This window comes from Austrofundulus limnaeus, unplaced genomic scaffold (assembly GCF_001266775.1).
Source record: "Austrofundulus limnaeus strain Quisiro unplaced genomic scaffold, Austrofundulus_limnaeus-1.0 Scaffold216, whole genome shotgun sequence".
In the NCBI taxonomy this organism is placed as follows: Eukaryota; Metazoa; Chordata; class Actinopteri; order Cyprinodontiformes; family Rivulidae; genus Austrofundulus; species Austrofundulus limnaeus.
Window position 1 is genome coordinate 839,020 of NW_013952618.1, and position 13,064 is coordinate 852,083.

Here is a 13,064-nt window from a genome sequence, read left to right on the forward strand (position 1 = left end):
AAAACTTGACTTGGTAATACAAAAACTTGACTTGGTAATACAAAAACTTGACTTGGTAATACAAAAACTTGACTTGGTAATACAAAAACTTGACTAGGCATGACATGACATGAGCACAAACAGCAAACAAGGATCTGACAACAGACTGAGACAAGACAGAACTTAAATACACTGACAGCTAATGGACAAACTGAGAACACCTGGTGAGAAACACGAGGGTGACTAATCAAACAAATGAGGGTCAGCTGGACTGAGACACACTGGGGAACATAGAAACACAAGGAAAACCAAGTTGGAAAATGACAAATCATGACATTTTCAGCTACTTTTTTATAGCTGATTTCAGCATTTTTGGCTATTTTACAACAAATCACAACATTTTTGTAAATTTTTTTCAGCAAATATCTTTTAGCATTAGGCATTCATGCTGTAAATTCTCTACTTTTCAATTATTTTTCTGTGGATGAAAACTTGTAGACAATTTAAAGAAAATTATACATATTCCCTGTTACTATGCTGGTTTTGCCTATCATACTATTTAGACTCAAACCCTCTTTTGTGATACTAAAAACAGTACAACCTGTTGCTATACTTCAAATTTAGCCCAAAGACAGAAATTAAACTCTGTTAAACTTTGTTTCAGGTCATCAAAATTTAATGCAAGCAATGACATTAAAACCAGATTTTTTTTTCCATCTGTTCAAATGCAGCCCAAGTTTGTCATCCAAGCAAGTCTGGCTTGTTTAGTCAGTTTAATTTGTCGAATATTTGCCAAAAAGTTTATAAAAAAGGATTGGGTTATTTTAATCCAGCCTGAGAAGATTTGCATTTCCAAACCACTTTTAAAGTTGGACTTTGCTTTAACTTGTTAACACATATTTACTTACATATATGCAACGACAGCAGAGCAAGGACGGTTGCAAAATTCTAAAAACAGCATTGTTCCCCCATTACCATTTAAATAAACAGTTATGAATTTCAGGGCCAAACTTGATCACATCATTTTGTTTATAGCCACCAAGTCTAAGCAGATGAARCAAACCAGAGGTGGATAAAGAGAGAGCTCTGAACTGATTGTGAGTTATTGTCTGAGCAATAAAAGCCAATATGATGAGCCAACAGTAAGCTCTGTGTGCATGAGCTGAATGGCTGATTGAGTTCAGGTGGAGGAATGCAACTTGGCAGGAAGAAATCAAACACTCTTTTTATCCACAGAGTTGTACTTTCATTAAAAAAGTTTGAAAGCTACATAACAAAATTACTCATAATGTCTGTATTTACAGGTGGCAGGAATTTAAACTTCCACGAAAATCTGCAAAATGCAAACAGTGTTCAAAAACATAAAAGGGATAGAGATCCAACGTTTTTCAAAGTGCTTGCAGTGTGAATGGTCATGTTGCATTTCATCTAACTTTTTCATTACATACTGCAGGTAGGTTTGTATGGATCAATCCAAATTATTAATTGATACAAAATCATGCAGTTTAAAGCTTATAATTGCTTAGAATTGCAGTTGATTTCTTATTTATAACATTTTACATATTTCGTGTCCTGGATGACTGAGAAGTTACCAACATATGATTCTAACGCTGGTATACCAATGTGTTGGATTGTATTCATWTTAGCATGATGGAATCAGTACTTTAGCTTGTTTGTCACCTCTACTTTCGGTACATCACTCTCATTCTAAAAGATCATGTGCACTGTAGAAGGCTGAAAACTACAAAATCAAACAAACTCTAGACGTGGGTATTTACGATGTAAAAACAAGTGTGCATTGCCATGTAGCATGTCATTGCAGCATGGCTTTGCCTGCAGCATTGAACTTGCAGAATGAACTTTGACCAAGTTGAAATATGTTTTCTAAACCAGCTTGTGCCTGTTACCTCAGCAGGTGTTTGTAATTAAGGTAATTGAGCGACAATATGAAGTTGGAAGAGATTTTTGTTAAAGTTGCATTAGCTGGGTTTTGAATCCTTATCTCCCACATSTAAGTCCATGACATAGACCATTAGACCAATGGAGCKGTGGCAGAAGATGGTGGTGGCAGGGGTTGGTTTGTATGTGTGCAGAAGGGGTCCACATTGCCAATGCAATTATTGACACTAAACTGCATACTATTACGCCAATAGAGCAATATTAAGATAATGATATAGTAAAACATCAAAATGCAATCATATTAGTATTGTAAACACTGAACTATTGAGATTAAATATAAAAAACTATGGTGCAGTACCAATTTGAGTACAGCTGAAGGCAGTATTGGACCATTACAAGGCCCCATTGACTCTCATTATATGAATTTGGAATAATGGCAGCTGCAGGACAAAGTATGTAGGAGGAGTGGCTCAGAGATATTTTGTTGAAGTTCTGTTAGCTGGGTTTTGAACCCTGATCTCCCACATGAAAGTCCATGACATAGACCATTAGACCAACGGAGCTGTTGTAGAAGGTGGTGGCAGGGGTTGGTTTGTATGTGTGCAGAAAGAGGCCACATTGCCAATACAATTATTGACACTAAACTACATATTATTACAACAACAGAGCAGTATTAAGACAATGATATAGTAAAACATCAAAATACAATCATATTAGTATTGTAAAGACTGAACTATTGAGATTAAATATAAAAAACTATAGTGCAGTACCAAGTTGAGTACAGCTGGGGGCAGTATTGGACCATTACAAGGCCTAGTTGACTCCCATTATATGAATTTGGAATAAAGTTTAAATATTAATATTTCAAAAACTACAAGTGTTACAGGCACCAAAAGGCATAGCAATCATTTGGCACAGGACCTTTATAGATATAAATTGCAATGGCAGCTGTAGGACAAAGGAAGGAGGAGGAGTAGCTCAAATGTGTTTTCTATACCAGCTTGTGCCTGTGACGTCAGCAGGTGTTTGCATTTAAGGTAATTATGTGACAATATGAAGTTTGAAGAGATTTCTGTTAAAGTTGCAGTAGCTGGATTTGAACCCTGATCTCCTGCATGAAAGCCCACAATGCTCATCATGAGACTATAGGAAGTACAGTATAGTGTACAAGTGGTACAGGCACCAAAAGACATAGCAATCATTTGGCACAGGAGCTTTACAGATACAAATTACAATGGCAGCTGTAGGAAAAAGTATGCAAGAGGAGTAGCATGGCATGGCGAGGTGGAAGAAGATGGAATAATAAGTTGAACAATAACTAGACATGGGTTTTTACGATGTAAAAAYAAGTGTGCATTGCCATGTTGCATGTCATTGCAGCATGGATTTGCCTGCAGCATTGGACTTGCAGAATGAACTTTGACCACGTTCAAATGTGTTTTGTATACCAGCTTGTGCCTGTCATGTCAGCAGGTGTTTGTAATTAAGGTAATTGTGTGACAATATGAAATTTGAAGAGATTTTTTGTTAAAGTTGCATTAACTGGGTTTTGAACCCTGATCTCCCACATGTAAGTCCATGACATAGACCATTAGACCAATGGACCTGTGGTAGAAGATGGTGGTGGCAGGGGTTGGTTTGTATGTGTGCAGAAAGACGCCACACTGCCAATACAATTATTGACACAAAAATGCATAATATTACAACAATCGAGCAATATTAAGATAATGATTTAGTAAAACATCGAAATACAATCATGTTAGTACAGTAAACACTGAACTACTGAGTTGAAATATTAAACTATGGTGCAGTACCAACTTGAGTACATCATGGGGCAGTATTGGACCAATACAAGGCTCTATTGACTGCCATTATAATTCATGAAACATTAATATTTCATAAACTATAAGTTTTACAGGCACCAAAAGGCATAGCCATCATTTGGCACAGGAGCTTTACAGATATAAATTACAATGGCAGYTCTAGGACAAAGTATGCAGGAGGAGAAGCATGGCAAAGTTGAGATGACTTGGATGGGAAATGAATCACAATAGCGTGCATTGCATTGGCAATGCACACTGATTAAAGAGAAACAGGAAAACAATAGTGTGCATTGCCAATGCAATACACACTGATTATACAAAACAAGCATTTAGTTGAGAATTTAGTTGCAACATCTCAATCAATACATACATGCTAACATGTATAACATTAAACTGAATAGTATTCTGTATGTGACATCATGCTGCTGCACATGTGGGCCACAGTGTGAATATGTTTTCTGTACTTTAGAAATGTACATGCAATAAATAGTTGTTTTTATCTTTGAGCAAGTTTGATAAATAGCACAGTTTGAGATTTGGTACAGAAGGAGTTTAACAATTCTGCCAGATTGTCAGATTATTCCTGAAGTATCAGATTGGTAATTACTTTTAATAATCAGATCCAAATTGTTTTCTCTTATCACCAGATAGACTGTCTGGACTGAGGCTGTTTGTGTGGTCAGCTGTCATTTTATTTTTGTGAAACTCTAGAGGTTGGTTCAAACTAAACCGAACCACAGTGAGGAGGCAGGTTGAGGCTCAGAGCCCTTTGAAGGTTGGTAGTCAGTTTTTTTTGTCAAAGTGAGCCTGCTGCGATGCAGTGACATCTTCAAGGAGTTTGGCAGCAACTCGTTGATGGAGCAAGAGTCCAAGTTGTTCTTCAACTTCTTCAAGTTTCTTTTTACTATCTCTCTTTCTTTCTCTTGTCTGTTGGACTTACAAATACAACTCTGAGCAAAAGCATTCCTTTACTTTTGTTAACAAAAACTAGACAAACAGGAGGAGAGTGGGAGAGTCATGTACGGCAGACACAAAAGTGAACTGACAACTCAAGAGCTGCAGACTGACCTTCAAGGTTTTCTCTTGAGTTTGTTATCAAACCTTTGTTTGCCTTCATGTTGAACAGCCCGATGACTGGCGCTGGTGTCTGTGCAGACGGGATCATCTCACTTTGTTTAAAGTTCTGTCACAAAGCAGTACTATCTACTGAAAGATGAAAAATAAAGTTTGTTTAACCATTGGACTGTTTCTTTTTATTATTATTGTTGTTCTTTCGACTGCTCACAAAATGAGGGAACTTGCACCAAATATTTGGCAATTATTTTACACCAGATGCCCTTCCTGATGCAACCTGGGCTTGAACCTTTAATATCAGGACTGCCGTATTTATATACTATTATACTATTATAATATGATWTATGTACAGGCTGAGCCATTTATATGAATACATCTAAACAAAATGGGAATGGTTGGTGATATTAACTTCCTGTTTGTGGCACAGCAGTATTTTATTTTTTTTTTGGGGGGGGGGTTCAAGATGGGTGGTGACCATGGTGGCCATTTTGGATCCGACTTTAGTCTCTTCAATGGGAAGAGGATCATGTGACACATCAAACTTTTCAGAATCAGAATCAGTTTCATTGCCATTGTCAATGAACATGATTCACAAACTAGGAATTTGCTTTGGTGTAAAGGTGCAATAAGTATAAAATATAACAAATAAAGAAAATACAACGGATAAAGTAAGAAATATAATAAAAATATGTAAAACATATGTACACCAGTTCAATACAGTAATCAGAGAAGACAATATAGTTGTAGTAGTGCAGTTAGATTCAGTGATAAAAGTGACCAGTAAAACAATATAGTCAGAGTTGTGCAATTTAAAAATCAGTGATAAAGTGGTCAAGGCAGAGTTTTAGAGTGACGTGATTCTAAATGTTCAAGAGTCCAACGGCAGAGGGGAACAAACTATTCTTATGGTGGGATGTTCTGGTCTGAATGGACCAAAACCTTCTGCCTGAGGGGAGGGGTATGAACAGGCTGTGTGCAGGGTGAGGAGGGTCATCTGTGATCCCACCTGCTCGCCTCACAGTCCTGGAGACGTACAGGTCATGGAGAGATGGGAGGCTGCAGCTGATCACTTTCTCAGCAGAGCGCACAACGCGCTGCAGTCTGTGTCTGTCCCTGGCAGTGGCCCCGGCATGCCACACCGTGATGGAGGAGCTGAGGATGGACCATGATGGCCGTGTAGAATTGCACCATCAGCCTGGCTGGCAGCTCGTTGAGAATATAATATATACAATAATGAGAATTTCACAAGAAAAAGCAATGGTATGCCTGGTTTCAACATAACATAAAGCTAATAATTCTGTTATATACAAGAAAATACATTAGCAAAAAAATTGATCTGTGTATATTACTATAGCACCCCCAACTTTGTGGATAATTTTATTGATTTAATTTTTCGTATTATACTTTCATAAATTCAGTACAAGGCCACAGCACCAACCACTGAGGTAAGTTTTCATTAATAGTATTTAAGAGAACAAGAGATGGGCCTCCTWATCGCGACATAAAGCTGTTCAAACAGTCATCGACAACAAATGACAATAATTGATGCTATGAGCAATAAATTGCTCGTAACTTTTTCGCAGACTGTCCACTTTTCGTCGGAAGCTTCCCTTTAAAAGCGACGCTCTGTTGTCAAACATCTTGGCCTGTTTAAATTTTCACTGCCCTCTGTGCCTCCTTCCAGGTACAGATACATGAAATATTGACTGCTCTCATATGAGCCTGAAACCCCAGCCACCCCATTAAACAACAGCCCTCACAGCTGCTCAATGTGCTGGCACAGCAAAGAGGGAGGAGAGAGAGTGAAGCTGGGGGGGGGGGGGGGGGGGGGGGGGTGTGACACGCTTAAGGAAAAAAAAACAAGTCTGTCAAGAAGGAAATATAACGATAAACATCAGGAAAATGTTTGCCTCAGATGTAAAAATTAATTGAAAAAAAAAAACGAAATGTGTCAATAATAACAATAAAAACATGATGTAAGATGTCTTAACCATACTGAGAAGAGAAAAAAAATCCCTTCAGCAATTTAAATGGCAATGTGAAGAGCTCTGGCACAGTGGGAGTGACAAGACAGCTGATTGTGCAGTAAGTGGTAATTATACACCCCAGTCTGCGGTCTGCTGCTGAGTGACAAATAATCTTCTTGGTTTTCATTTGCCTATTTTACTGTCTCTCAAACACAGGACACAAGCATCAGTTGTGAAGCTGCGGCTGTAAGGCCACAGTGAGAAAAACAAAGCGAAAACAAGCTCGGCTTGTCATGAAGATGTTCTCAGTCGTGTAAAACTGCACTGTGCCGACAAAGACAATCAGCCAAAACCAATTACATGAGCCCAAGATTTGTTTCCTGTAGAAAATTAAAGGGGAAAAAGGCTGCAGCTTCTGATTCCAACCAAGTCATGGGAACAGAGTAGAAGAACAGGAGCAGCTTGTTGTGCAATTACATGATCGTGAAAAAAGGGTGCAAAGGAAAAAATGTACAGTATGCATTTGCTCCTGCAACGAGAGGAGAGCATTGCTAATTATTTTCATCAGAGTTTTTCTATTTGCTAGTCCTTTCTTTCTTTTCTGCTTCCTCTAAGTCCATTAAAGAAGGAAACAAGGAAGGAAATGTGTCAATCCATTCAATTTCCCATTTCGAGCATGAATGAAACAGTGGACTGCAATGATAAAAATCATAAAAAATCTGGTCTGGGAGGTACATTAAATCTGATTCACCACGTCTTATACAATATAGAAACCTTTCAGACATTATTTATTCATTTGAGTCCTAGAGGATACAGAGTTCACCRTTTTTGAAGCACCTGAATGTATAAACTATTGAAGATCAAAATAATATTATCGTATCTAAGCAATGTTTACACACATGGTGAGTTTTCTGAGGATCAATGATGTGATCTATGGGAAGACAGTAAGTTAGGAACTATTGTAAACTTTACAGGAAAGATGGAGAATGCTTGAACCTGCAGGAAGCAATGTGGCCAGAGTGAAGGCCTCCACATGGTCTAACGTAGTGCTTCCCAAGCTTGTTCTGCCGAGCTCGCTTTTAGTTAAAATACCCCTGACCGCACACAACCAGACACACAAATAATTTGTTACCACTAAAAATTATCTGACTCCGTTGTAGTTTATGTCACACCACAGACCTTTTTTGAACAATTCAACTAATAAAAGTAAACTGAAATAAAATAGAGGTTGAAATAAAATAAAATAAATTAAATCAATTCTCCTGAGAGGAAAATAAAATCTAAGTTTGTTAAGTAAAAAAATGACACCAAGCATTCATTTATCAGGTGCTGGGCCCATCCCCTGCAGTACCACTGTGCACCACCCTAGGGGGCATGCCCCCTCACTTTGGGAACCTCTGGTCTCACCAAACCTGTGAGATCCGCTCCCAATTACRTAGTTGCATAACAAAAATCACACCATTTTGTTGTCGCCTCTCGTCACTTGCCCCTTCTTGGTACAAGGCCTTAGTCACATATTTTTTGCTCTCTCCTGTATGTGGAATTATTGTGTAACTGGTCAGAAATATGTGGGCTTGTTTGCAGAAATGTGTTGTTCAGCAATGGTAGAATTTTGTTACAACTACTCTGCTTCCAGAAGCTGTCTGTTATATCTGGAAGCAAACATTTATGAAGACGGTCAAATAGCCCCAACCCCATAAATGGARATACTGTATCACTGGTGTTCTGCACAGAGGAAACTGCCAAAAGGTGCAGTGCTTTAATCGTGACAGATTTGTGGCCAAAGTAACGGTGGATATCAGAGTAAGGACTCCAGCAGGAAGAAACACGTGTACCACAGTGGGAGGGGTTTAACAGGAGCTTTGTGCTGTATGTTTTTGTTAGACTATAGAAATGTAAGTGAAAACAAGCCCATCGCCATGTGGAACACGCCACGTGCGTGTTGACTGATTGGCTGTCGACTGAATATGCTCGACCCTGTGGTGATCTCAAGGTAAACAGAGAATCAGATAATGATAGCAGTGTATCTTATTTAAGTTTTTATTTACTGGACTTAAAAGGAAAAGCAAAGGAATCTAGTACCCGTCCAGAGAAGGTTAGATGAGATGAGAGTGGACTGACAGGCTGAGGGGTGGGCCAAGCTGACTTTTTTCTGCCTGTGGAGGGAAACAGATGACAGTGGTAGGTTCTTCCATGGAAAGTTCACAGTTCCAGGAAGCACACAGAGAGTTCTATGGAGGAACACATGTAAGTTCTTATAACACAATTACTTTTCTCCCACTCTGCTTAGGAGTTAGGAGGTTGAAACAAGGATGATCACTGTGTGAAGATGAACAATCTAATGAAGAATAGTGGTTCAGCTGAGCCTTAAATACCGTGCAGCCTCATCAGGAGTATTGATCCCAGCTGCACCACTGACAGCACCACCCAACAGACCACTCTCTTGATTTCATTCTAGGAAAAAAGAAAGGGTTAGTGGAACAAACAGCAGGGGAGAAACAGGAATACAGACAAATACTCAGAATTTGTAAATTTTGCATAAAAGGTACAATAATGACCCTTAATAATTTTTTTAAACTTTTATAACACTTATAATAAAGGCATGATGGTCAAGGAAACAYGCGTTTCTCCTGTTCATTATTTAAAATGTTGTGGTGGAGTTTCACTTTATTATGGTAATAAAACAGAAATTAAACATATACTGTATCATACAATTTCATCGCTTTTATTCCAAACCAGAAATCCAACTAGTTGTAATATTATTGCTTAAATAAAAGTGTTGTAATATTTTAAGAGCATATTCAATATATGTAATAGTGGCCGTCAAAACAGGAGCAGTTGTTTTGCCCGTGTGTGTGTGTGTGTGTTAGCAAAATATCTCATAAACCACTGGAAAKATTCAAGTGAAACTTCTATTGGATGTTTGTCTACAACAGAATATCATTAGCAGCCACAGCTAATCAGCATAACCAGCACAAAAATAGTTTTAATCTGGTCAGCTGTGCAGTAAGTGTGGTTATAAGTGAGAGTTGTTCACAACACACGTGATGTCTTACATTATAGCATAATAACACAGGGTTTGACCAAGTGACTACAAATTGATCTTTGTGTAAAACCCTGGCATCAAAGGCAGGGTGATACATCCCTTTAAGAAATGCCAGGCTCCTCAATTATGATAAACTCAGTCAGGATTTTTTACTAAGTATTTTTATACATCCTTAGGGATGTAAAACAAGGTTTGAAAAATATTTCTTCTATCTTTATTTTTTCAAAGAAATAATTATCTGTACACTCAAGTGCACTTCATGCATTTTGTACTGTAAAAAACACAACTGTAATAACATGGTAATAATATAGGTACAGTTGTAATTTAGTTATACAGATGTAATATGGTATTCTGTTGGAATGGTGGTTCTTCCACTACTCTGTAGTCCTTCTCTATTGATAAATGTAAAAGTTAACATAAAMATAAAATTATGTTTTCACTAGGCATTTTGATTAATCTTTAGGGATGTAAAACAAGGTTAAAAAATAAAGATATATTCTCTCTGAACTAAGGAGGATAGTGTGACACAAGTCCCAGTCTGAACTAGGGCTGCACAATATATTGAAAATGTACCGTCATCGCAATAACTACTTGTGCAATATGCATATTGCAACAAATGCATGAACTGTTTGCATTTATGAGTTTTGTCACTCAGACGGAAGCGTGAAGTATTTCACCAATCAAATGGAGCCCTTCATATATTATTCTACATATTTTTTTTAATTCATACTAGAATGAAAATGATTAGTTTTGTTTGTTTGTTTGTTGTTTTTTTGCTCAGAACTCAGAAAACATCAACACTACATACTTATGTATTTGTTCATTTATCGCAAGTCATATCGTCATCGCAATATTAAGCACTGTTGTCACACATMGCAGGGTTTTCTGACATCGTGCAGCCGTACTCTGAACTGTAGATCCTTATAGATTCTTGACTGTAACTGTTTTTTATCTGAATGAATTCTTAAGTCTGAACTGAGCATATGCTCTCATAGCAATCTCTCTTATAGCATGTATAATATTTTTTGACCAGACACTGTATAAAAATTTATATATAAAGAATAAAATTACATTATTATACTATAAAGTTGATTTACAACCAAAACAGTATAGGATATGAATTATTTTCAAGAACAACATTGGTAATAATTGATATTGCCTTGAAGTTAAAACGTAGATGCATGATGTACAAGTGAGTGGACGTGTTTAATCTGTATTTTCTACAAATATAAACTCAAAACTTGGAAAATCATTACATAATATGTCACCTTACATGTTACTTGATGTAATCATATTTTTTTACCTGCAATGGTATCTTTTTATGGAAAGTAGAAACTGAGATAGCCAAGGTGTTTGGTCGTTCTCCCCATCTGTCAGCCATCTTGGCCTGACTTGACTGACTATTTTTTCCCATTGCAATGACCAGCCAATAGGATTTTTTTGTATGGGATGATGTAATAGCTTCCACTACCACTAGAGTGGATTATATGCAACACTGCCCAAAATTGCAGGTATATATATAGAAAAAAAAACACTTTTAAACAGCTGTACACTGTAGTGACCTCTATGAACGAAAGGGTTAATATTTTTTCAAGACCTACATCAGTTTATTTTATCTATTTTGTAAACCAGTCTCTGAATCAGACTTGTTTTACCAGCTAAAACAACACAACTTTTGATGTTTTTTGCTGTGTGAGTCTGTGTCATTTAGATAAGATGGGGTTCAGTAGACACTACAATAGGAACTGAAATAAAAGCAGCTCTTTTACGTGTCAGTCTGTGGATAATTATTTTCTATGCAACAGGGTGACGGGCGTCTGGTTGTCATAACAATAAAGACCATATTTATGGATGCACGTGGTCCAAGAGCTCATGGGCTTTTCTGACTGGCGAGTTCATGCCACACAATGTGAATGAGTTCTGATATATGGAAATGTTGTGACAATGTATTCTGACTCATATGGATCAAAATGCTGTCGGGCGTTATGGCTGGTGTGACTCCTGCAAGATGCTCCGTCATTCTGACTGTCTTTTTGGTCGTAGCAGCCACTAATATGACACTCTGTGACACCAAATGCTATCTCACCACTTGACAGCTGACACTGTCTGGTATGGTTTTCAGAGAAAATGTCAGCAGGATCCCTCAACCTGTTTCCTTTCGATATCTTTTAACATTTTCTTAATATTTATATATATATAAAAACAGGCTGACTACAGTCAATATTTTTACTGCTGTCATCTCACTACTCAGATTCTATGTTTAAAACACACCTGATAGACACCTTAGGTTAGGAATTTACGTCTCCTCTGATGATGAGCGTTAGTGTCATGGTAGCAATATGTAAAAAACACCAATTTGTTTCCGTAAATGTTTACGGATATTTATTTTAGTGCAAAAACAAATCTTCTTTTGACTCTAGTTGGTTGGGTTTGTTGCTGCAAACGTCTGCAATGACTGAATATTTTGAGAGAAAATTTGTTGGACACTTATTATGAMCATATTTAAAATTTAGGTGACAAAACTGCAAGCCTCTGTGTCACTAGCTGCATTTCCATTGACCATGAAAATGTGCAAATTTGAATTTCAAAAATAAATTTGCTCAATGGAAACACGTCAATTTCGAAAAAATAAAAGTTTTTCGACAAAATGTTTTTGCGCCAGGATGAGGTGGTTTTTCAGCCGTATCGAAATTGGTGTTTTTTGCAAAACTGCAATGAAAACACTTTTTGCGCATCACGGGAGTCACGTGATCAACAACCGGCTGTTTCTACTAGTGAAAAAGATGACGATGAAGATAACAGGAGGTAGAAATAGTAGTGAAATCACAGAAGTAGTCAAATAAGTAGTAAAGTAGTAAACTCACCGACTACAATTTCCCAAAAGCACAGCATACAGTACGTAGCCGCTCCCAAGTAAGGGCTTGTCGCTGGAAAGCCTCGATAAAAGACATGTCTCCCCTGATGATGAGTGCTAGTGTCGTGGTAGCAATATGCTATGTGTTTACATCCATTGCCGCCATGTTTGTAATGACTTATCACAAGAACAAACGTATTCACGCGTGACTTTAGTAGCATTTCTTACTTAATGGATACACAACAGTTGCGAAACTGTGTTTTTTCGACGTTCACGGAGTATCAACAAAGTTTTGCACACATTTGCAATGGAAACACAGCTATTGGGACCTAGAGCGGAAGTTTTTTTGGTTGAAGATCAAACTGGAGCTACTGGTTTTGGTGAGCATGCTCGTGTCCGACATGGTGGGAACCATGTTATTC

At 37.6% G+C, this 13,064-nt stretch overlaps 1 long non-coding RNA gene across 2 annotated transcripts in view; it reads right to left on the bottom strand.

The window, feature by feature from the left end:
* Window positions 1-4,794: 4,794 nt before the first annotated feature.
* Window positions 4,795-13,064, bottom strand: part of LOC106525193 (uncharacterized) — an 18,278-nt gene continuing 10,008 nt past the window's right edge. The window contains exons 2-4 of one of the 2 annotated variants that reach the window (XR_001311085.1): window positions 9,118-9,196; window positions 8,825-8,898; window positions 4,795-4,907 (exon numbers count right to left, since the gene is read on the bottom strand). This is a non-coding gene — a long non-coding RNA (uncharacterized LOC106525193). Of the gene's footprint in view, window positions 4,908-5,930; window positions 5,982-8,824; window positions 8,899-9,117; window positions 9,197-13,064 lie in introns of those variants that run through there. The other variant, XR_001311086.1, reaches the window with a different exon arrangement.